The sequence below is a fragment of the Scophthalmus maximus genome, chromosome 8 (assembly GCF_022379125.1).
Source record: "Scophthalmus maximus strain ysfricsl-2021 chromosome 8, ASM2237912v1, whole genome shotgun sequence".
Taxonomy (NCBI): domain Eukaryota; kingdom Metazoa; phylum Chordata; class Actinopteri; order Pleuronectiformes; family Scophthalmidae; genus Scophthalmus; species Scophthalmus maximus.
In genome coordinates, this window is record NC_061522.1 from 18,066,221 (window position 1) to 18,088,459 (window position 22,239).

Sequence of the window (22,239 nt, forward strand, 5' to 3'; positions counted from 1 at the left end):
GATGGGGGAACTGGGAGTCTGTGTGTGTATGTGTGTGTGTGTGTGTGTGTGTGAGTGTGTGTGTGTGTGTGTGTGTGTGTGTGTGTGTGTGTGTGTGTGTGTGTGAGAGAGAGAAAGAGAGAGAGAGGTGAGGTGGGGGTGGATAACATGGAGTGGAGTATAATTTAGTTGCACCGAAGCTCAAGGCTCATGTCAACCTTGGATAGGGACCCAGGATGATAATTTGAATGGGGAATTAAGTCACCAATCAATGGTTATATTTATGCTGAATCAGTGGTTTATTAAGGGAAGAGAACTCAATCATCTGATTGGCCGTGTGTGTGTGTGTGTGTGTGTGTGTTTGTGTGTGTGTGTGTGTGTGTGTGTGTGTGTGTGTGTGTGTGTGTGCACATGCACAGGTGCATCCACCCCAGTGTGAGAATTACTGCTCTCCTCTTGATCACATGCAGATGTTTTATGCCATATTCGTTTTGTCAGTGGAGAAATGCAATGTTTGCTGATTGTTGTATTTCAAAAGTCAGCACGGGCCAAATAAACAAACAAACAAATCCTGCAAAATCAAATGTCAGTACATCGCTTGAGTCCGCCGTGCTACTTACATGACGATAACACTGATTCTCATGGTTTGTGATCCGCCCTTCGGCTGTTGACATTAATAATAAAATGCACGCTTTGTTCCACAACACGAACCAAACTTCTCAGATGTTGAACGTCGTCTTAATAGAAGTAGCCGTACGAGAACCTTGTCAAGCGACTTCTGCGGCGTTATCAAATTCTCCTTTCTCCATTTGTATGCCTGGTACACATTTTAGCCCATGCATTGTTTCATATGTTGTTTGTTTAGCTGACATTAGCAGACACCGTTGAGTGCAGAAAGAAGTTATACGCCCTCAAAGTGAACAGGAAGTACGGATACAAATCTGCCGTTATTCCTTCTCGGGTTCACGTAATATTCCAAGATTGTTACTCCCACTGCTGACCCTGCAGTCACGCCGGATTCATCGGCTTCTTTTGTTGGGTCACGTCTGGGCGGTGGGTCATTAACAAGTGAAACCGGATACAAACTAACGGTGTATAGCTCCTCACAAATTAGCCGAGCTGAGCATATGAGTGTTCATATTTGGATTTGACTTTTGACGTGACGGCCAGCAATAGTGGATTGGCGGCCCTTTTTGCGGACACTTTGTTAACACTTCGTTGTTGTTGTTTTTTTGCCAAGACTTACAGCTTAGAGGATGTCGTGAAGGATTCCTCCCGCACTACTTCCGATACTGGTGCCACGGGCAATTTAGTCAGTACCCGGTACTGACGTGTGACAGCAACCACACCAAACACTAACTAACCTCTGATCTAACATGGCACAACAATAAAATAGCCTGGAACAAACTGCTCATACACACTGCACACATGACCTCGGGTTTGCTTGAGGGACTGCAAGGTGTGTGTCCTTGCAGACGTGCGTGCGTGCGTGTGCGCGCGCGTGTGTGTACGTGTGTGTGCATGCGTGCATGCCTAATTTGCACAAATGAGCGTGTGTTTGTACCTCTGGAGTCTGGACAAATGTGAGTGGCAGCCGTGTGGGAGAGGCACCGTGACCTTCTCTCTCCGGACTGTAACTCAATCAGAGCTCAAGGCGTGACACCGTAACCCTGCGTGGCAGGAAGCGGCCTGGCTGCGCCACTCCGCTAATGCCTCCACTAACGGCCGTGACCACACCGCACTCATATCCCCCTGGAAAACGAATCTCCCCCGCTGCCAGTTCCGTACGGATGAGAGACAAGCCTGGTTTTTTTGCGATTTGCCGCAAAAAAATGTGTCCGGGACGACAAGTTCACAGGTTAACTTTTCTCGGGTTACGGGTTCATTAAGGGAATTAATGATGCTTCTGTGGCAGCTGGATTAAGAGAGTATCTGCTTCCCTGCCAGGCCTGCTCTCCAAAAAAACAAAAGTCCTCTGAAAACAATGTGTATCATCCTTGATTACTTTAAACGGCCCGCAAATGGGCATTGGCCACTTTAAAGAACACAGGCCTTGGTGTTGGTTTTTCTCAGGCTATAAGATGGCATGAAGTTAGGTCAGTAACACTTGTAGATGTTTAGATAAGGCAGCGAGCTAATCTGATTATGTGGAGTTCATTACGGACTCTAAATGGTGGAGGCTGGCTGTGTTTCATCAGCTGCCGAGGGGGAACCGCACAACCCGTGTTGCTGTGCTTACAGACACCTGCGCACCCCCCCCCTCTTGTGTGTGTGTGTGTGTGTGTGTGTGTGTGTGTGTGGTTTTTCTAGCTAGTTTCTTTTTTAAATCCCACAGTTGTGTTGTAAGCATTTCACGTTTTCAAGAGACTAAATGCAAATTCATCAAATCACAAAGTCCGATGTGTAGGCAAATTACCTATGAATGAAGACCTACCTTCTTCTAATCAACTAATTATTATCGTTTGGTAAAATTGATAATAATAATAATTTTTCTATAATGATATAATAATACCAATTGTTCCTATCAAGCTAAAATGCTACTGATTGGAACTACTTTGGGGGTTGCCAGGTCCAGGCTATGAAAAATATATTTGCCCTGTGAATTATTTTTTCACCTCTGGAGGACCATTTGATCATTTCGTGAACAAAGCCGCAGGGCGTTCTTACTAAACCTCATTTGTGAACAACTTATTTACATTTACAATTATCATCCGAGCGGTCGAACCCTTAATCAGAGGGTGAAGCTGACATTATTTTTGTGTTGCTACAAACAAAGCCTGTGATAAGATTGACCGTTTACCCCATAATGTTGTCTGTACTTTGTCTGTGGCCTGCTGCTCCAAGTAAATTCATTACCACCAGAGGTGTAATATTTCAAAAAACAGGGCCATGAATGTATAGTTTGTTTTCAATTACAAATTTCAAAAACAAACCGCTGAGAACAGTGGTTTCTCTCTGAAATTTCACTCCAACAGAAGTACATATTGGATTTTGTCAGGATCTACTTAGAGCTGCGGTTTGATGCACATTTGTTGCTCTACAGTGAGGATTTACACCAGCAAGATATATGGGATTGACTCAACATAAACTACAGTGTGGATGTTCATCATAATGGAGGAACGCGTCGCCCGGAGCAACGGTGTCGCTCACTGATGGGCTTTATTAGTTTTTGGACACACTAATGTCGGTCTACAGCAAAGAAATAAGATTTATTGTATCGGTGTTTGGCGACACACGGCTGACGTTATTTAGTTTGATCAGTGCATTGTTGGTTTCGGTATTTTTCATGACTTGTTGACGATAAGAAAGATGAAGAATTGAATGATTTTAAACTGAAAAAAGTAATGACACGTTGTCCCCGACTTATTCACTGTCTATTAAGAAATCCAGTTTGGATTTTGGTCAAGCAGCACTTTTTAACACAAAGTGGTCCAAAATACTGTATGTGATGTATTTTTAACTTCATAAAATGATTGTCATCATTGAGTCTTTATGAGATCATTACCAACAAAAAATGGCAAACCCATCAACAAAGTCACGGGACAGAAAAATATAACGAATTCATTGCTACAAGTGGAAAAATGGGCCTTTTCTGGTGCCACACTACTGCTCCAATTATGCATATGCTGCATGTAAGTATAGATAATCAGGCCTTTATGTTCATGCATGTGGCGGAGCAGGTGCAGCGTTTCAAACAAGAGCAGTCCATTCTGATCTCGACTCCCTCGGAGTCCGAAATCGTGAGAGGAGGCGAGGTTGGTTCCAATGAGACGGACAATCGTGACCCTGCTCGTAAACTCGGAGGTGCCGCGGATAAAAAGAAAATGTCAAGAATTCACGTTTGGGAGTGATGGAGAAGTCTGGTGTGCTGTGTGTCCGTACGTGCGATCGACCTCCGCCTGCTATTTCAGTCGGCTGTCAGTTTTTTGGTGGATGCACACGCAAAGTTCTGAATCGGATTACATGCAGCAGAACAGAGGAAATACCCACAGAGCTATGTGAAGCTGTGCAGGCACGCACCCACACATGAACACGCATGAGCTCCACGGCGACATGCTCTCTGACACTCTTGTTTATTATCATGGCTGGCGTTGGGGAAAGAGCTTAGTTGCAGGTCAGAGGTCGCATAGGTGGGATTTCATGGCTAACACGGAGATCGGGCCACTTGTGAGAGAGCGTGGCCTCGCGGAGGCGCAACAACAAAGCGAGTCCCGAATGGAAACACTGGACAAACAGAGAAGAATAACTGGGGCAAACATCACAGGAGAGGGGAGAAACTGTTTGTTCAGTCCGTCAGGGAGGAAAAGTCCTGAATTACAACAAAAGCAAGAAATGACAAAACAGAAAAGAAATGCAGCCAGCACAAACCAAAAAGGAGAAAGGAAAAAAATCCTCTTAATATTATTTACTGACCATATTTCCAATCCCCCGTTCTCCCCCAGATTTGCATGTGTTTGAGCTCTCGATTTGTCTTCGCTGGTAAACACAATTTAATATTAGAATAAATTACAAATGGAAGACTGATGCCTGGGATAGATTTTTCTTGCGGGAAGTTCAGACTCCGCCAACGTTAATGTCCCTTGCCACCGTTGGAGGCATAAATCTCCTTTTCCCTCTTTTTGCCTTGAATCATATAGGGATATTGAATTACTCCCCTGCTCCGCACACATAGAGGCATTGTGCATTACATTGACTGATAAGCTGTCACCAGCAGTTTAACTTAGAGACATTCAAAGAGTAATACACCAGTTGAGGATAAACTAACCCCAGTCCCCTTAGAGTAAGCTATGGTGCTGTCACCGTGAAAAATACGACGGGGGCATTTCATATAACATGCAGCATCTGGCATCTGAAAATAGAGGAAAATACCTCTGAACAATGCTTGGTTTATGGCTGTTTTCACACTAGGCGACAGTTTTACCTCCGATCATAAGGGAAAGCTTGGATCACAGAACCAAAGCACTATAAAAAAGCTGATATACAAGCTTCACTGTTATCTTTTGACTCCGGTAGATGGATGTTTGAATCTGAAAAATTAAGTTATTAATATAAAACAATGCGCCGCGTTTTATTATCAGCTATCACTCTGAGCGCACGTGATGAATCATCCTTTTTTTTTTCTTCCCTTTTTTTCACATCTTTTACCATATTTATGAGAGCAGCTAAAGGGCCTTTTCGTGCCACAATCTGGGAACAACCATTAACGGTTGAAGTTGGACCAATGGGAGCGGGCCGTCGCTCACTCGCCGTAGTTGGCAGGAGAGTGGGCCGATCCATCATGGCAGGTTTGGCAGCAGTGTGGCTGGTGGTACTGTGAGCCCGGGCGCTTCAGGGTGGTCTGTCCTATTCAACATCTGCATGAGAGACTCCGGCAGAGCAGCTGTGTATGGGGCTGCTCCTGTGTGTGTGTGTGTGCGTGCGCGCCACTGAATGGGTAGAGACTGGAGACAATATTGCACCATTAATAAAGCATTGCTTAGATTAACGCAAGAGGGAAGGAGGAAGGAGGGAGGACACTTGGATCGAAAATGTCTTATTATTTTAGTATCTTCCGGTTTGAGATGTTGGAACTCAATAGTTACGTAAGAGCAACAGCTGATCGATCACAAGACTTGATTTCAAGCTTTCTGGACAGGATTATGGACACATCCTGCAAAGGATGGTGAACGTAAAATATGATTTGACTGTGCGATTGTATTTGCGCAAACGGGGTCTCAATCTTCCAGGAAAAGACAAAGGAGAAACAAAGCATCCTCATAATAATTTTTTTCTTCTAATCTTGACAACCATGCATTTGTGTAAAGAGTGTTTACAGAGCAGCGATACCAGCGTTTGTCTCAACATCAGCGCCGTGCACATGAAGGGAATTATCTTTCGAATGTTTCCGCAAAGGATGTGCTCGCCGTCTTTAAATCCAAAGGCTCGGTGTGACAAAGGGCTCCTTAAAGGTACGGCCATAAAAATGCGATATAGCAAAGAAGTGCCACTGACTGAGAGGCTGAGGGAGGACATAAAAAAGACGGATGCTCGTCCCCTTTAATATAACATAAAGACTGAGCGGGAGAAAATAAAACACCCCATTGTAATGAAATGCATTTACTGCAGCGCAGGCTTGAGATCAGGCAGAAGTGAGCGCAGACGTCAAAAGAGCTCTCCTGTTGAGCAGCGCGGCGGAATTAAGAGGCCTGATATCTAATCCATTTCCTGTGAAACCGGCGGCGTAGGGGACATCAAAGAGAGTTAAAGGGGATTCAGTGGGAGCTGTTGGAGTGGCAAGGCGGTGAATTATTGCACATTTGGTTTCTTCTCTCCCCCGGCACTGGGCCTTTGGAATAATTAGAGCCTAATTCTGTCTAATTAACGGACTCAATTACTCCTGAAGAAAGCTCATCAAAAAGATGGCGGGAAAGCAGAGAAGAGAATGGTAGCGTTTTTTCTTTAATTAATGAACTGAGTTGAATAACGGCCACGGAATTAAACATTTCCCCCAATGTGTATGAATTGCAAATTGGAGCGTCGTTTTTTTCTCTTTTTTTTCCAAGACAGGAGCCCAGGGGCTAACGCTGCTGTCAAGTAGCTCTCTAAAAAGTCAAAGCGCCGATGCAGCACTAACAAATTACTTAAGATTACCATCTTTAGCACATGCGGAGGTCCTAACGAATAGCGATGAATTAATATGCCGTCTGTGTTCCAGTGCTCCCATTGGCTACGCGTTTCACTGATCCTAAAAGAGCCAATAAACCAGGCACCAGCGTGAACTTTATGGAACACTCTTCTTCCTGTACAATTGGTTGTCTGTCGATTGCATATTTCACGTCCTTGAGACGTTGATGTAAGTCTTGTTAAATTACTCAGCTGAGATCGAGCTGTGCATACACAACTGTTTTCAGGGGTTGAAAACTTTTTATGTGCTATCAGGGCCACGTGCGTGTGTGTGTGTGTTCGGTGTGTGTGTGTGTGTGTGTGTGTGTGTGTGTGTGTGTGTGTGTGCGTGTGCGTGCGCGTACACAAAGTGCTGTGCTGTGCTCAGCAGCTTTAAAGGCCCAAGGGTCGGCTAAGCTAACTCACTGCCTCAGCACTCTTCAGCTCAGCTCCTCAACACATTCGCTGAGGCACTGGGAAAAAAAACAAAACTTAAAGGCCCAATATTATCACCCATATGTAGACAAGGAGAGGAACACAACAACACAGGAGACATTTGTTTCATCCTCAGTGTTTGTGCACAAATTGAGGGAACTTTTTCGACACAATAGCTACCCGGTTATAGATTTATAACATTATAATATGTTTTGAGCGTAGCCTTTCTTTAAAAAATGTTGTTCTGTTGATCTTCTGTGTCTGTATTTTGGATGATAATGTGCCTTGAGATCCCTGTGCAGTTCAATCATTCCCACGGCATGAGAAATGGGTTGAGCATTTTATACTCAACTACAGTACAATTGAATCCAAGTCCCAGAGTTTGATTCTTGGCTCTGTTGCCCCAAGAAAAAGTAGAAAATAGAGAGAAAACTCCTGAAATGAAGGCCTGAATATCAAACAATGAAAGAAAAAATTATGTGAAATTAAAATTCAACATCATTGGGGTTAAATGCCTCCAGGATAGAATGACCCAGCTGGCAGTGAACTGATTTAAGAGTATTTTCTGCTTTGAGTAAGAACATTTTGTGTCAACAGTTGTGACAGCAGTTTGTGTCAGGTGGATCACGCAAAGAATAAACTGTCTTGTATTATTTGGGTAAACAGGATGACGTCCAATAGGAAATAGACAAAATGAATATTTAATTGTAGGGATAGGGAGAGGTTGGAAATATGCTTTCCTTTTAATGTATTTGTTTTGTTTATCTATGTAAGTATATTTTACTTGTAGTATTTACAGGAAGGAAATGCGAAATGAAACATAGGAGAATATAATGTTTTCATAAGTGGAACGATGTAGCCTAATGTAGAGTTTTTAAAAATACTTCAACCCAAATAGAATAATTTCACAAATTAGATCAGGCTTCATGATCTAAGTGAGGAGGGCTGCACATTAAATCATATCTTCGTGTGTCTTTCACACGGAATGTCCACAATAATTATGTGTGACACAAAACAGTCACCACAAATTAATTTAAAATCCATAATATATATCAGCAACATGTCCAACAATGAATATTTGGGGGGGATGCCAGCCCTAAACATGTATTTCTAATTTGTTTTTAGAGAAGAAACTCTCTCAGGTACAATGTATAAAGTATGTATAAAGCATTACATTACAACTACAACAATAATTATATCAATGATGATAATAATATAATAATAACATAACAATTATAACCCAACCCTATTTTTTTGTTACTTGTTCTGACAAAATACATTTCAGCATTAAAACAAAGTCAAGTATTGATCAACAGAAAATTGGTTGCTTAATTTAATTTTTTCTTATTAAGTCAATTATTGGTCACAGCTTTTCATGTACTTCTTTCTTTTTACATCATCAAATATTTTCTGGCTTTGGTCTGTCGGATGGACAAAACAAGCAGTTTGAAGACATTCTCTTGGCCAGTGGGAAGTTGTGATGGTTATTTTTATTTTTTTATTATTATTATTATTAATACATTTTATGAAACAAAAGACCAACTGATGGATATAAACAGAATGTACAGGTAAACAGATTGTGGAAAACAATCCTTGCCATGTTTGCATTTATTCCCTTTTTTCCCTAACTGATGCAGAAAGATAAAAAAAACCTAAAGAATGAAATATCAAGTGATTCAGCGTGACATTTGAACAACAGAGTGAGGAGGGTCCTGCCCTGAGTGATTCTGCGTCTGCTTCACCACTTTCCAAACACAATGACACAAAGAGAGACAGAGAGAGGGAGAGAGAAAAAAAGAAAAAAAACCTGTTCAACTTCTGAAAGGCATTTTCGCGAGGTTTTCTTCATTTGCTGTTAGATGTGCCATGACACGCCTTGTTTACATTTGCAATTGGGAAAAGGGACTTTCAGATCATCCAATTAAAGTTGTACCCCTCCAGAGACCCGATGCCCTTCCTCTCCTCAGCTTATTGGGCAGCACCCACTGAGAAAAAGCATTTGACTGCATTAACAGTAAATGAGGCCAACTTGGTTTTGTTCATTAAAGCTCCATTCTGAAGATGGCAAAATTGATAATAGTCAGCCGCGAGTAGCTCCAAATTTGCGCTCTTAATTTGAAATGTTTCATATTTTGGACGACCGGTGGTGGTAATTGAATACATTTATAAGAACAAAAACAGATATTGTTACGGCTCGAATAGCAATATAAAAAAGATGTATGATAGCCTGCTATTTCAGCGCTGTCTCCAATGATCATCGTTTAGAAGCACCTACTGTGTTTTTAATATCCTGTAAATCTAATTAAGAAGCAATACTGTGGTTTTGGGGTTGCGTTCAAGCAAGTATTGGACCACGACACCATTGTGAAAGTAAAAAATTGGTATTAGAGGCAAACTAAAACCAACGGAATCTGAGCCCTCATAATTGTTTATGTCAAGATGTTAAAATCAATAACAATGGTTTTTATTGCTTTAATCACTTTCAACTCACTTTGTGTGAGTTATGGACGTCCCGATCGCCGTTTTGAGGCAGCCGAAGGAGGGTGAGCAGGTAGAAACGTTGGAGTCGGATTGAGCGTATCTCGACCTAAACACATTTAAAACGCTTGAGACAATGCAGATGGTTGGGGCGTCCCATCTGTTAAGGAAATGGTGCAATCTCAATCCTGAGGGTTGTTTCACTTTTTAGGCTGAATAGCATGTGGCAGGGCATAAACAGTATCCTAGCTTATAAAAGGCTTCGCTGGTTTTACCATTTGTAATTAGCAAAAAATAAACACCAGTAATTCGCCCCCTTGTAATAGCCTACAAGAAGTCATTAGTTCATCACATTAGTTTGTGAAGTTCAAAGATAATTCTGGACGGTGGAGGGAGCCATACATAGCTCTGACTGATAATGAGGCTCCAGTTGAGCGTGTGTGTGTGTGTGTGTGTGTGTGTTTGTGTGTATGTTTGTGTGTGTGTGTGTGTGTGTGTGTGTGTGTGTGTGACGCAGAAACCTGTTTTAAATGCTGTTGTTTTTTTAAATCAACTTTTTTCACTTGCTTCTTCGTTCCGTGCAACGCAAGAGCAAAGACGCATCAAGCTCACAGACGCACACGAGAACCGACACACACACACACACACACACACACACACACACACACACACACACACACAAAGGGGGCAGGTTCCACTGGGGGGCATCCATCTTATGGTAAGCACAGCTGAACCATTAACCTCATTAGTATAATGGTCACACATGAGTGGAATGCAGCCTCCATGCTTCATGATGGCAAATTGATGCTGATACACTCCTAATGTCGCTTTGATAAATATAGGCAGGAACAGGGAACTCACACAGAACTGGTATAGATCATTGTTAATGAAAAGAAGCAACGGCCGCCATTAAGAAGTCTCCTGGCCCGCTGATGGAGGTCTGTTTGCTGACGGAAACCACCGCGAGGTGCCAAACACAAGAAGGAGCAGTGCTCCACGAGCTGTCGAGAAGATCAAAAAGGGCATCGGGGGCATCCGTTTCCTTGACAATGTGTTTAAAAGATATGCACAGAACTCACCTGACCTCACTGTTATACGTTTAACAAGCGCACACACACACACACACACACACGCACGCACGCACGCACGCACGCACACAGAATCCTTTAAACCCATAGAAATTCCTTGCTGCATTCGCAGCCTTTCGAAGTCGACCCTGGTCCGGCATATTAAGTCAGACTAGTAGTCAGACAGCCCGTCCACGGTGTGGTGCGCAGGCCGTCTGCCACGGCGACGAGCGCGCGGCTCAGGCTGCGTCCCAGTGTCCTGCAGGCGCCCTGTTAAAAAATGTCACTGCAGGGAACGAAATGGCGGCCCCGGGGCATCGCGGCCCCCATTTTTTTCTCTCCACGGAGATAGAGCACAAATTGCATCCTGGCAGTCACGATGGCTCTCCAAATGTTAGATTTCGGCATCATTTCCACGGCGCAGTGGCCTCGGAGGAAATAAATAAAGAATATGTTTATAAATATAAATACATTCGGAGGCGGCAAAACGTGTCCGATAGGGCAGTAAATGATAACACAGCGGGGAGCCATGTGGAATGTGTGTTTATCCCTTTGGAAGGCAATGACCTCTATCCCTCCTGACATTTCCCCGCCGCCCATCCCCAGTCAACCCCAATGGGGGGAGATTGTGTCTGTGTGTGTGTGGGTGCGTGTGTGTGTCTGTGTGTGTCTGCGTGTGTGTGTGTGTGTGTGTGTGTCTTACTGCCTTACAAGAAGCTAACACAACATGCCCCCGAGTGGTACCTTTCCCGGCCCGAGCCGTAAAAACCACCGGCTTCAGCAGAACTTGGAATCATTCAGGATGAAACATCGGCAGTTTGCTATTAAGTGTTTTTGATAAATCACTTTTATGAGGAATGCTCGGGAAAAACAAACCGTAGATAAACTGCAGTGGGCAACGGCGTAGTGAATGGAAGGAGAAAAATGTCTCCGGCACATTTGGATGGACGTGTTCATTAGTCTTGCTTACTAACATGTGGCAGGGGCATGAAACGGAGCTGCTTCTCCGGCGAAGAGCGTTGCTCAAAGATGCCAAGCGCTCGCATCCTGTATGAGTTCACGGCAAAAACAAACAAGACAAGACGATGATGGGAGAGCTCGGAATGGAGGGACGCTAGATACAGGAAGACGTTGCGACACTCCTCCTATTTGGCCTTTTGCCAGGGCTCCAGTTTTGGGCCGGATCCCTCAAGCGTTCGCATCACGCGTTCAAGCTGTTCCAACAGCCTGAGCGCTAACGGGCTAATGGGCTAATGGCTAATGGAGAGACTGCATCACGGGCTCCGTCTCAACGAACCTGCACACAGTAACACAGACAACATGGCAAAAACACAAACCGCGCCATCATTACTGAATCTGTAGGAATACCGGAACTAGAAGTATACACCTGTTTTTGCGAACATCTGCCCCGATAATTTTAATTATGCCAGAGCAAGTCCATCAAAACAACATAAAAGTGTGGCTCCGTTGATTCATTTACTTGTTTACAGTCCCAATGTTTACTCTGTTATTACTTCACCGGCTGTAAGAACGACATGCAGCCTACACCTGTCAAAAAGATCTGTACTACACTTGCGTCAAAATGCCACAAATGATGTCAAGGCACATTTGGAAAACTGGAATGATTTAACGTTACAATATCTGGTACCACCAGTCTAATGAGGGTGTAGATACTTAAACTGCTTCATGTCTGATTAATTGATTTACTCACTTAAGCATCATATAATAAGCACCATCAGCTTTTAGGTTGGCCACGTTGTGAAAACTTTGGCAAGTTTGACCTCTTATTTCTAGAAAAAAAAAGGGTGCAGACAACACAGCATTAACTGCACACTTGGTGACTTTTTGAGGAGTCAGAAATCGACGAGCATGCTTATTCATTCATGGATTATTACCCGAAAAAGGGATGAAACACCTCACGATATGATTTTTTTAAAAATCTGGTTTTAGAACAGATTTCTATTCAACATTAGAAAAAATGATTTATTGCCGTTCATGAAGCCATTATTTAGAGTTCTTGAAACCTTTGGTACATTGGGAGGTGGTATCCTGTGTCTACCTTATTTTGCATAAAGGGAATAAAGGAAACCTGAAAGTCGTGTCATTCAAAACCACAAATGACCAGTTTTCTGGCGAGCGTCTGTATTAAAATTTCTGTGGCCTTCACATGCAACTATAATGCAATGCGTCATATTTGACCTTGTACGTTTTTCATTTATTTAAAGTTTAGCGGTGATGTAGTTGAGTAAAAAGGACACCTCTTAAAAATACACAGGAAAACATTTTCCCCTCATTCATCTCATTCATACAGTATATTCAGTTCGGCTCCACTGGGTCCCACTAGTCACGACTCTGCGGTGAGAGAGCGGCCAGGTAAAGTTGTCAGTGGTGTAAACTACTGCTATCTAGTGGTGTGAGGGTCAATTACACTGCAGGCAGTAGTAGTTTGTCCCTCAGATAACCAGAGTCACTAAGGCTTCTCTTCACATTCATCCCATGTTGCACAAGTTGAAATCAGTGAAGTCGATACAAGGTAAGAAGTCTCCTTCTCACAATATATCTGTCAAGCTTCTTCTTCCTCTGCCACAGTTTTTAAGTAATGCCATTAATAAGAAATCATCATTTTGACTGTCTAAAAAAAAAATGACATGGAGGCTTAACGACATCCCGTCTGCTCCTTTCCAGCTCTGGCAAATACACAGGTTCCTTTTTGTGAAGCAATATCAAATATAGAATCCACAAATTGCCACAAAGTGCTTTGGATAAATCTGCATCTGCCGAATGAGTAAATGTAAATGAAAATACCTCAGTAAATTATTCTTTAAGCCACTGAAATTTTGCATCAAACCGTGGGTATTTTTTTGGGGGATAAAATATGAAGAAATAAATAAGCACGTGACATGTTTTTCTTGGAATCATTTGGACTTTAACACATTCTGATTCAAATGTGCCACCTTTAGATTGCGTTAGTTTATTCAATGCCACGTCACATTATTTGACATAAGTCTAACAAAATTTTATTCTTATCTGACAGTACAATATATCTATTTGAGGCATGCCATATTGTGCAGTATATACATGGAAAATAAAAAGTATATGAGAGAGAGAGGCATGTCATCCACCCACAACCACACAGTGTAAAGTGGCCTAAGCTCACTGCTCTTCATCGTCACCAAAGCACCAAATGAGGGAAAACTTTGGAAGAATGCTGCTTTTCCCTTCAGCAGATTTCATACTTTTTGGGAAATCGATGCCAAGGACCAGTGAAGCTCTTGTGGTGACTCGAGGCAGCACCAAATCCTTTCTACTGCTCTACTATGTGTAGCCATCTTTATTTGCTATCACTGTTGTGCAGTGATAAAACATCTGATGAAACATCTGAGACGGGAGCTTGATCCCTTCTCTCATTCCCGGCCCTTAATCAAACACTGATTCACTGGCAGTTATGTTACAGGTTAAATTAAATACTGGTTAGTTAGATGGCACCATGTTCATAATGGATCATTTCATCATTCCTGTCATAACAGTCAAACAGATCCTAACTCAACCGCCTCCACTATCTGATACCCTCACATCACCCAGCCACTTCTACACCCCCACTCGCACGGACGGCTCCATTGTCCCCCCTCCCTTCCTGTCCACCCCTGCTCTCTAACTGAAGTGTGGCGGGAATGAGTGATGAGCCAGTGTTTGGGTTAACGACAGGGATGGGGTGTTAAACCTTAAGTGTTTAATTAACCTCACAATGGGCCTGCCTGTCAGCCTGTGCCCATTCCCTTTTGATGAAGACTTCACACACACACGCACACATGCACGCACGCACGCACGCACGCAGGCAGGCACACACACACACACACACACACACACACACACACACACACACACACACACACACACACACACAATCAGAGTCAAGTGTGCACACTTAAACAAATTCACATGAACGCACTCAGCCACATAAGCCCTTGGCAGGTGTGCACACACACACATAAACTGTATACACACATATATATATATATATATATATATATAAATGCGCACACCAGCCCAGGAGGGGAGAGGATGAGGGGAGGGGAGTAAAGTGATAATGCTCCGCCACAAACGCAAGATTGCTTTTTTTTCTCTCCCTCTCCTTCTCTAAAGTCCATTTTCTGGGTCACTGCATTGCATTCATTACTGTCTTTGAAGACATTGGCCTGGGAAGGAATAATGCTTCCCTTTCACTCGCCGTGAGAGAGAGCGGAGAGTTGTGAGCACCGGAGTCAGGGCCAGAGGCCCGGGAGGGCGGAGAGGAGGGTGGGGATGCGGTAATATGTGACATCTTTATCTGGTTTTAATTTCAGTCATAAATATTGAATGCTTTATTTGCTCATCTGCAGCTGCCTCCACTCAGTGAGTGTTTGTGTCTCTTGTCTTTTCTGCTCTGCCAGCACACGCCATGTTTCTTATGTTGTAGCTCGGGGGTGGGAGCAATAGGATTAGGTAACGATTTTTCCATTTTCAAATGAACTCCAAAATGGACTTTAGCCGATTGAAACACTAAAAATCCAGCCCGTGGATCCCCTCCAGATTGAATGAATATGAATGAAGCATGATGTAAAATACTTTTGGCTCAGATCTACATCAACAGACAGGGAGCGGAGAGGCTATCGGCCGCTCTCTGAGTGGGTGACACTGACATAGCGAGTGTTATGGGAGTCGTCTCTTCCCCTGGGTGAATCAATAGGTGCCATATGACAGTGGCTCACCCATCAAGTTGTGCAGTGACTGGGGGTCCTGCTGGAAATTTGCTTAAAGCCTACGCCAATTAACTTCAACATGACAGATTCAGGCAGCCAATGAGTGAGCGCTTTGCATTCTGCCGCCTGCCCGACTCCGTCGGTGCAGAAGGGAAACCTCAGCTGTTAGACGGATGGCGAAGTGCTTTTGTGTGTCCTCCTGCATGCGCACAGGCATCAACCCTTGTACATTTGCGTGTGCACGCTAAGACAAGGTGTGTGTGTGTGTGTGCGCGCGTGTGTGTTTGTGTGTAGGAGGGGAGGTGGTGGGGAGTAAATCTGCAGTGATTCAGGCCCTGCTCCCATCTAATGATGATGTCAATCTGTGGAAATGCACGCACACATTGGAGCTGTCAGGGCCTCATCAATCAGAGAGGGGTTTGTCAAAGGAGCCCAGGCCCAGATTAACGAGGCGGGGACAATGACGACGGCCCATTTGCATAGAAAATTACCCTCATCTTTAGGAAAGTGATAGCGCCAAGGAACAGAGGCTGACAATGGGGATGTTAGCGGGCGTTGTTGCAGCGGTTATTGAGAGAAGAAAGCACTTTGATCTCCGCTTTTTGTACTTAACTTGAATGTAGGAACATTTATTCATTCATTCATTCACGACACTTGCTCCTGAATACAAACTTCTTGCATTTCGGTTCAGATTTGAGCTTCATCGGGGTAATAAACTCAAGGGCCTTTTGCGCTTTTCACTGCTGACTCCCTCCTCAAACCTCTCAATAGAGGTACAACACTGGCACAGTGCGTCCCCCCTGCTGTCCATTTGCTTTCCTGCCCAAATGAGACAGTGATGAATCAAGTGGGTTTTAGCTCCATTTTTATGAACTCCTCCAAGAATACACGCCGAGTCCATCATGAGCTCCTCCCTCCCAGCTCGTTCCATTGTCAGGCAGAGGAGACAATGGTTAAAGCTACATATTAACTCGGCCTGTTGTTCACAGCCATTCGACTCCGCGGCCATCTGGCTGAATTGGCTTCCCTCTCTCTGACAAACAGGACAGTAAGGGTCAGGTCACCTGCAGGGACAGGCCAGAGTACATTAAGGCATAATAGCTGAGCTCCACGGTGTGTGTGTGTGTGTGTGTGTGTGTGTGTGTGTGTGTTCTTGTGCTTATCTTTTGACATCGTGAGGAAATTTTGGCTGGTCGTCACAACTCCAAAATGTTGTTAACTGTTAAGACTTGGTATTAGGGTTAGTGTTAGAATTAGGTTTGTGTGAGTGTGTGTGTGTGTGTGTGTGTGTGTGTGTGTGTGTGTGTGTGTGTGTGTGTGTGTGTGTGTGTGCGGTGCGTGCGTGCATGCGTGCATGCGTGCATGGGTTTTTTGGTGTTGCCATTGGTTGAGTTTGTGTACACTGCATTTACTTTCGCACCTGTGTGAGAAAAGAAAGTGACTGTGCACAGTTTGTGTCATTGTATTTGTCCTTTCACCACCCCGAGAGAAAGTGTGTGTGTGTGTGTGTGTGTGTGTGTGTGTGTGTGTGTGTGTGTGTGTGTGTGTGTGTGTGTGTGTGTGTGGTGGCAGGGGGCCTTCCTCAATGAGCGAGAGCAGGACAGTTAAGGTGTCACCGCCATGATGGAGAGGGTCCTCCTTCACAGGAGGCCAGCAGCTGCCAGGTTTTAAGCAGCTTGCGCTGAGGACTCCACATAAGTTAGTGGTCAGAGGTTTGGGTAATGTGCGGAGGAAAAGTCCCGGAAAACATGAGATTTACAGCGGAGGTTGGAGGTCGGAGGTCTGAGGTCAAACTGTGGAAGGTCAGAGGGAGCACCCATTCTCTGTGTCTCTCTCACACACGCACACCCACACCCACACACACACACACACCCACACACACACACACACTCAAACAAACAGGAGCACCAATGAAAGCTAATGTAGAATAATGTTGTAATGCATTAAGTTCACATTGCTCTTCTTCTCCAAAGGAATTCCCAGTCAGAATGTTTATTTTCCCCAAGGGTCAGTTACCTCAAACTACAGATAAATATACATGTACTATTTAATGCTGCAGATAATTTAGTTTTCATTATTTGTATTATTTTATAACATTTCTAAAATGTTTTATGTTAGGATTTAACATGCTTGATTACATTTTCTGCAAGTTTTATTGTCTTTTCCTCCAGAAACCAAGTAGAGCTGGTTTTATATATCTCACCTGTAAAAACCTGGTGGGGGGGGGGAAATCAACAATTTATTTTGTTCGACTAAAGTTGAAATGTAAATACAGTGCGTTAAAATGACTGGAATAAAATGAAAAGGGTGCCATGCTTAAAAATGTATGATACAGACTTCCCTAGAGGCTGCTGAGATTCCCAGAACTTCCCAAACAAATAGGGAGTTAAGGATGGTGGCTACAGGCCCGGCGTTTGCATCGCTTTGTTTTTTTAAGCTCCAGATATTTAATACACCCTGTTGTGCCTTAACAGGCTAAGAAAAAAAAAAGAAAAAGGACCACACTACAGCTTTCACCTCTGTGACTCTTTTTGCATTTTTCAAAGTCAAATAAGATCCAAGAATAGATGCTCTAATCTGTTCTTCTCTGTTTCAAAGTTGACCTTTAAATCTACTTAGAGAAAAAAAATATCTCTACAAACTGTATTTAAGGCCACTAAATAAATAAAGAGCCTCATTAATCACCTCTATATCAGAGTAGACACTTTAACACCCTGACAGTCGACTTGGCATCCCCCCTTATTACACTGTCATGGACCAATAAACACCCGTGCCAGCGCCACTCCACCAATCAAACATCTGGCATCTGCAGGTCGTTAGGGACAACGGCGAATCAGATCCCTCGCTCGCGCGAAGGAGGGGGAGTCGGCACTGTGCCCGGACCCTCCTAATCTCACCAATGGGAATGCAGCACTCCTTGTAATCCAATTAAAGGAGCGTAAGCGGTTTGTTAGACACTGTGTGTTAATGTAAGCACTATCCAATATACTCAGAGCTGGTAACAGCATGGCTGGGGATACACTTTGGTCTGCGGAACATAGGAGTAGTATACAGCTGGAGGGGCTGCTGCGGTAATATCAGGATCAGCAGATTTCCATGGTATTTGCTTTGGCCTTTTGGAGTCTCATTTGTACCATCTCAAACCAGGCTTGTGAATACAAGCCTGGCGTAAAGTACGTGCACAGCACGTACTTTACGCCTGCGTCAGTGCATTTTTTAAACATATATTAGCATTCTTTTTCTGAAATGGGGAAGAAAGTAGACACCAGGCGTCAGCGGGATGGTTCCTCGATTGCGTCCACTAATTGTCCCTCAGCCCCATTCACACTCAGTGACTGTACAGTCGTGTCTTTTACCAAGACGCATTTAATAACCGTAGGTTTGTACCAATTGCAGTCACTGCAGATGTAGAGACGGTTTCTTTCCTCACACTGGCACCTCCCATTACGTCTGATCCAGCATCTGCACGTGAACACTCCGCTTCCGACACGGAGGAACTTAATCATATCTTCTTTCTTTTTTTCTCCTTCCCAGATGCACCGAATTGAACTTAATTAGATGCTACATCACCTCAGTGAGGGGCTGCATGGCAAATCTTATTAAGAAAAAGCAGTGTGTTTCTCCGACGCTCACTGATTCTTTTACATCTTGGCGTCTGTGGGAGAAAACCCCGCCGAGGCGTATTCTCCAGCCCCTGTAACTAATGACAGCGTTGCCCAGATCTGACAGTGAGCTGTGTCTGTATATTGTGCTTAATATCATAATAATAATGAGAGCAAATTAGAACAATCAATTTCCGTGGCTGGTTGTTGATTGGAGGAGGAGGTGGAAGTGACAGGGGGTGATCCATCATCCTCTGCCAGTCACATTAAGGAGAGCGCCGAGGAGCAGGTGGGCAGGGCTGGAGGGCCAGCCGCAGCCAATGGAAACGGGCGAGAGGGGAGGAGGGAGATCCATTACACCCAAATCAAGTGCTAATGTAGCTGCGAAGCGGGTAAAGCACCGAGCAGAGAGGGAGAGAGGCGAGAGAGGATGACAGGCTGTCACATGCCTAGTTCAAGGGGGCTCTTGAGTTTAGGTGCATAGTTTGTCTGTGAGTGTGTCCATGCCTCGCTCAGACAGAGTCCCTGATATTTCAGTGCAACATCACCATACTCTAAATCACACCCTCACAAAGAAGGCACAGCAGTTTATCCATCGTTTCCGTTCCATAATCGCAGTCCCCCTGCCATCATGAAGTGAAGCTCACATCCCACAAGAGGTCACTAAAATCCCACTGCCCTCCTAGTCCTCCAGAGCTCTCCGTCTCTTAAATGCGCAACAGCCCCATCCGCAGCAATGTGACGGCGTCATGTGCTGTTTGCACACTGTTTAAACACATAACCCAAATATGCATGTGCAAGTGCAGATTAGAAATGTTCTGCCAACAACTGCTGACCTCACTACAAACAAGCGGAGATAATTATAGCGGCGATAACAATTGTGGAAAATAATTAGCGTAGATCCCAGGCCTGGTTGATGACAGTCACTCCACTTCATGCCTTTTAAATGTGTCTGTGACGAGTGACCTCGCACAACTCCTACAAAGGCGCACACTTCATTTCCCTAACTCGTGTTCATCAAACACAGTCATCACTCAACAGTTTAATGTCCCGGATTCCAGTTGGAGTTGCTACTTCCCAAAAAAACAGCAACATTAAGTACATTTCCACCTTATATCAGTTTGTGTCGGAGTCTTTCTCTGTAATCCTATTTCTGCTAAACGATGGCATGGGGCGAGTATATTAGATTTCATCAGCAGCCATCAATCACGGCTGCACTTAACACGATCAGCTCCCCAGTTTATTCAGGGCGAACAATGGGGGACACGCATGTCCCGCCTGCAACGGAGTAAATGAGGAATTTAAATACTGCACAAGAGACTACGGCGGCTCGGAGGGGGCGGACTGATTAAAGGCCACAATATCTGCGTTTCTAGGCAGATGATCTGTCAACGGGATGTAAGAGGAGGCTCATTGAAATAATGGGATGCTGATGTAAGGTTACCCGGCACATACTCATATGGCTGTCCAGCGTGTTTGCACTTGACTTACACACAAATACACACGGTTTAGTGTGTGTGACACACACACAAACACACGCGCACACACACCATGTTCCCCAGCACAGCATCCCCTACTGTTTGCTGTTGATGGGTAATTTATCAAATGACATCTCATTCTCTCTTGAGATGAAATGAAATGATGTAGTGTGAGATCCGGATTGTGATCATGAGATATCATTTCTTTTCACAGCTATGACAACATCCAAGTATCTCTGTATTATTTTAATGAACAGATACAACTGATAAGGAAAAAATGCATTCAAAAAATATACAATAGTAAATGCGATAAATGTGTTATCGCAATGGGTGTCTCACTTTGAGTGTGTCTGTCACAACCTCCGCTCTTGGCCTTGATCCAAGAAATCCAGCGGGCAACAATTGAGTGTCGACCCGACACTGATTAAGCTCCATGAGGAGACTCGGAGCTCAGCCTCCTCATTCACTGTCAACAATTCGGCTCAACTGGTGAACCTGCTATCAGATGAATTTCCATCTGTTGGATATGTTAGCATCAGAGGAATCGGCGTCTCTGTTGTTCCTTTTGGCTGATACAATATGTTCATTTTCTTATCTTCTCAGTTTGACGGTCTTTTTACTACTAAAATGGTCCCGTGGTCCACTGCAGCAGACATACTGTAAAATAAAAAAGTAAAAATGAATTCACCTTAAATAGATAGGAAACCAAAAAAAAAAGAGAAATTGGAATACATTTTCTCTTCCTTGGTTCCCAGGAGGATATACTTGATTCTAAGTGAAAACATTATGAACATCATACAGAGGGGCAGGAACTTCTTAAGATGATTCCCTACAAGCAAATTTGATGTGAAGAAAAAACAGGGTGTAATACAAACACTTTCATGACATTTTTGTGCAGCAACACTCAGCAAAATATTAAAATAAACAACAAGAAAGTCTGAAATACAGTATAATATATTTAAATACATAAATCAAAAAAGCTTTGGGAGAAAAAACCCTAGTCATTATTACCTGACACAATTAACCTCGTGTTTCGGAGCTCACAATGTTTATTTTTGATGTCGCTGCAAGATTGTTTAACCTCTGGTCACTTCTGAGGTCATGTCATGTTGAGAGTTATTTCTCATTTCCAGTCATTGTGTTTTACAAAACAATTGGTGGCTGTAGTGTGTAACTGTAACAGCTTACTTAATAAACTGATACATTTGCCAACATGTACTTCACAAGATATATCACTTCACCAGAATATTTTTCGTAATCGTGTAACAGTGTTAGTGTACTTCTCGTCTGTTATGGTTGCAGCCCTGTGAGTTGCGTCCCTGTTCACAGAAAAATTAATTTTTCACACAAAAGCCGCATGATGCCTCAGACATTTCACAGTGATAGAAGTCATAAGACACAAGCCCTTGGACTTGCACGATAGCCTCAACTTGGCTTAAGATAAGATAAGATAAGAGAGATAATATAAGAGAACTTTATTCATCCCACGCCGGGGAAATGTATTCTTTACAGCAGCAGAGTATCACAAAATATAAAAAAAATAGCAAAAGTATACAATGAAATATACAGGAAAAAAATAACTAATTAGAAAAGGCTACATACATATAAACAGAGTGCAAGTATTGCTTTGTGAAAGAAGTCTAAATTGAACGTTGGATTGAAGTAGAAAGAAAAATAAGTAGTAATATATATATATATATATATATATATATATATATATATATATATATATATTGCACAGGATGACACACACTGTATATTGTGTATTGTATAGTTGTGGTGGATGTAGATAGCTATATATAGAGTACAGAGGATTATA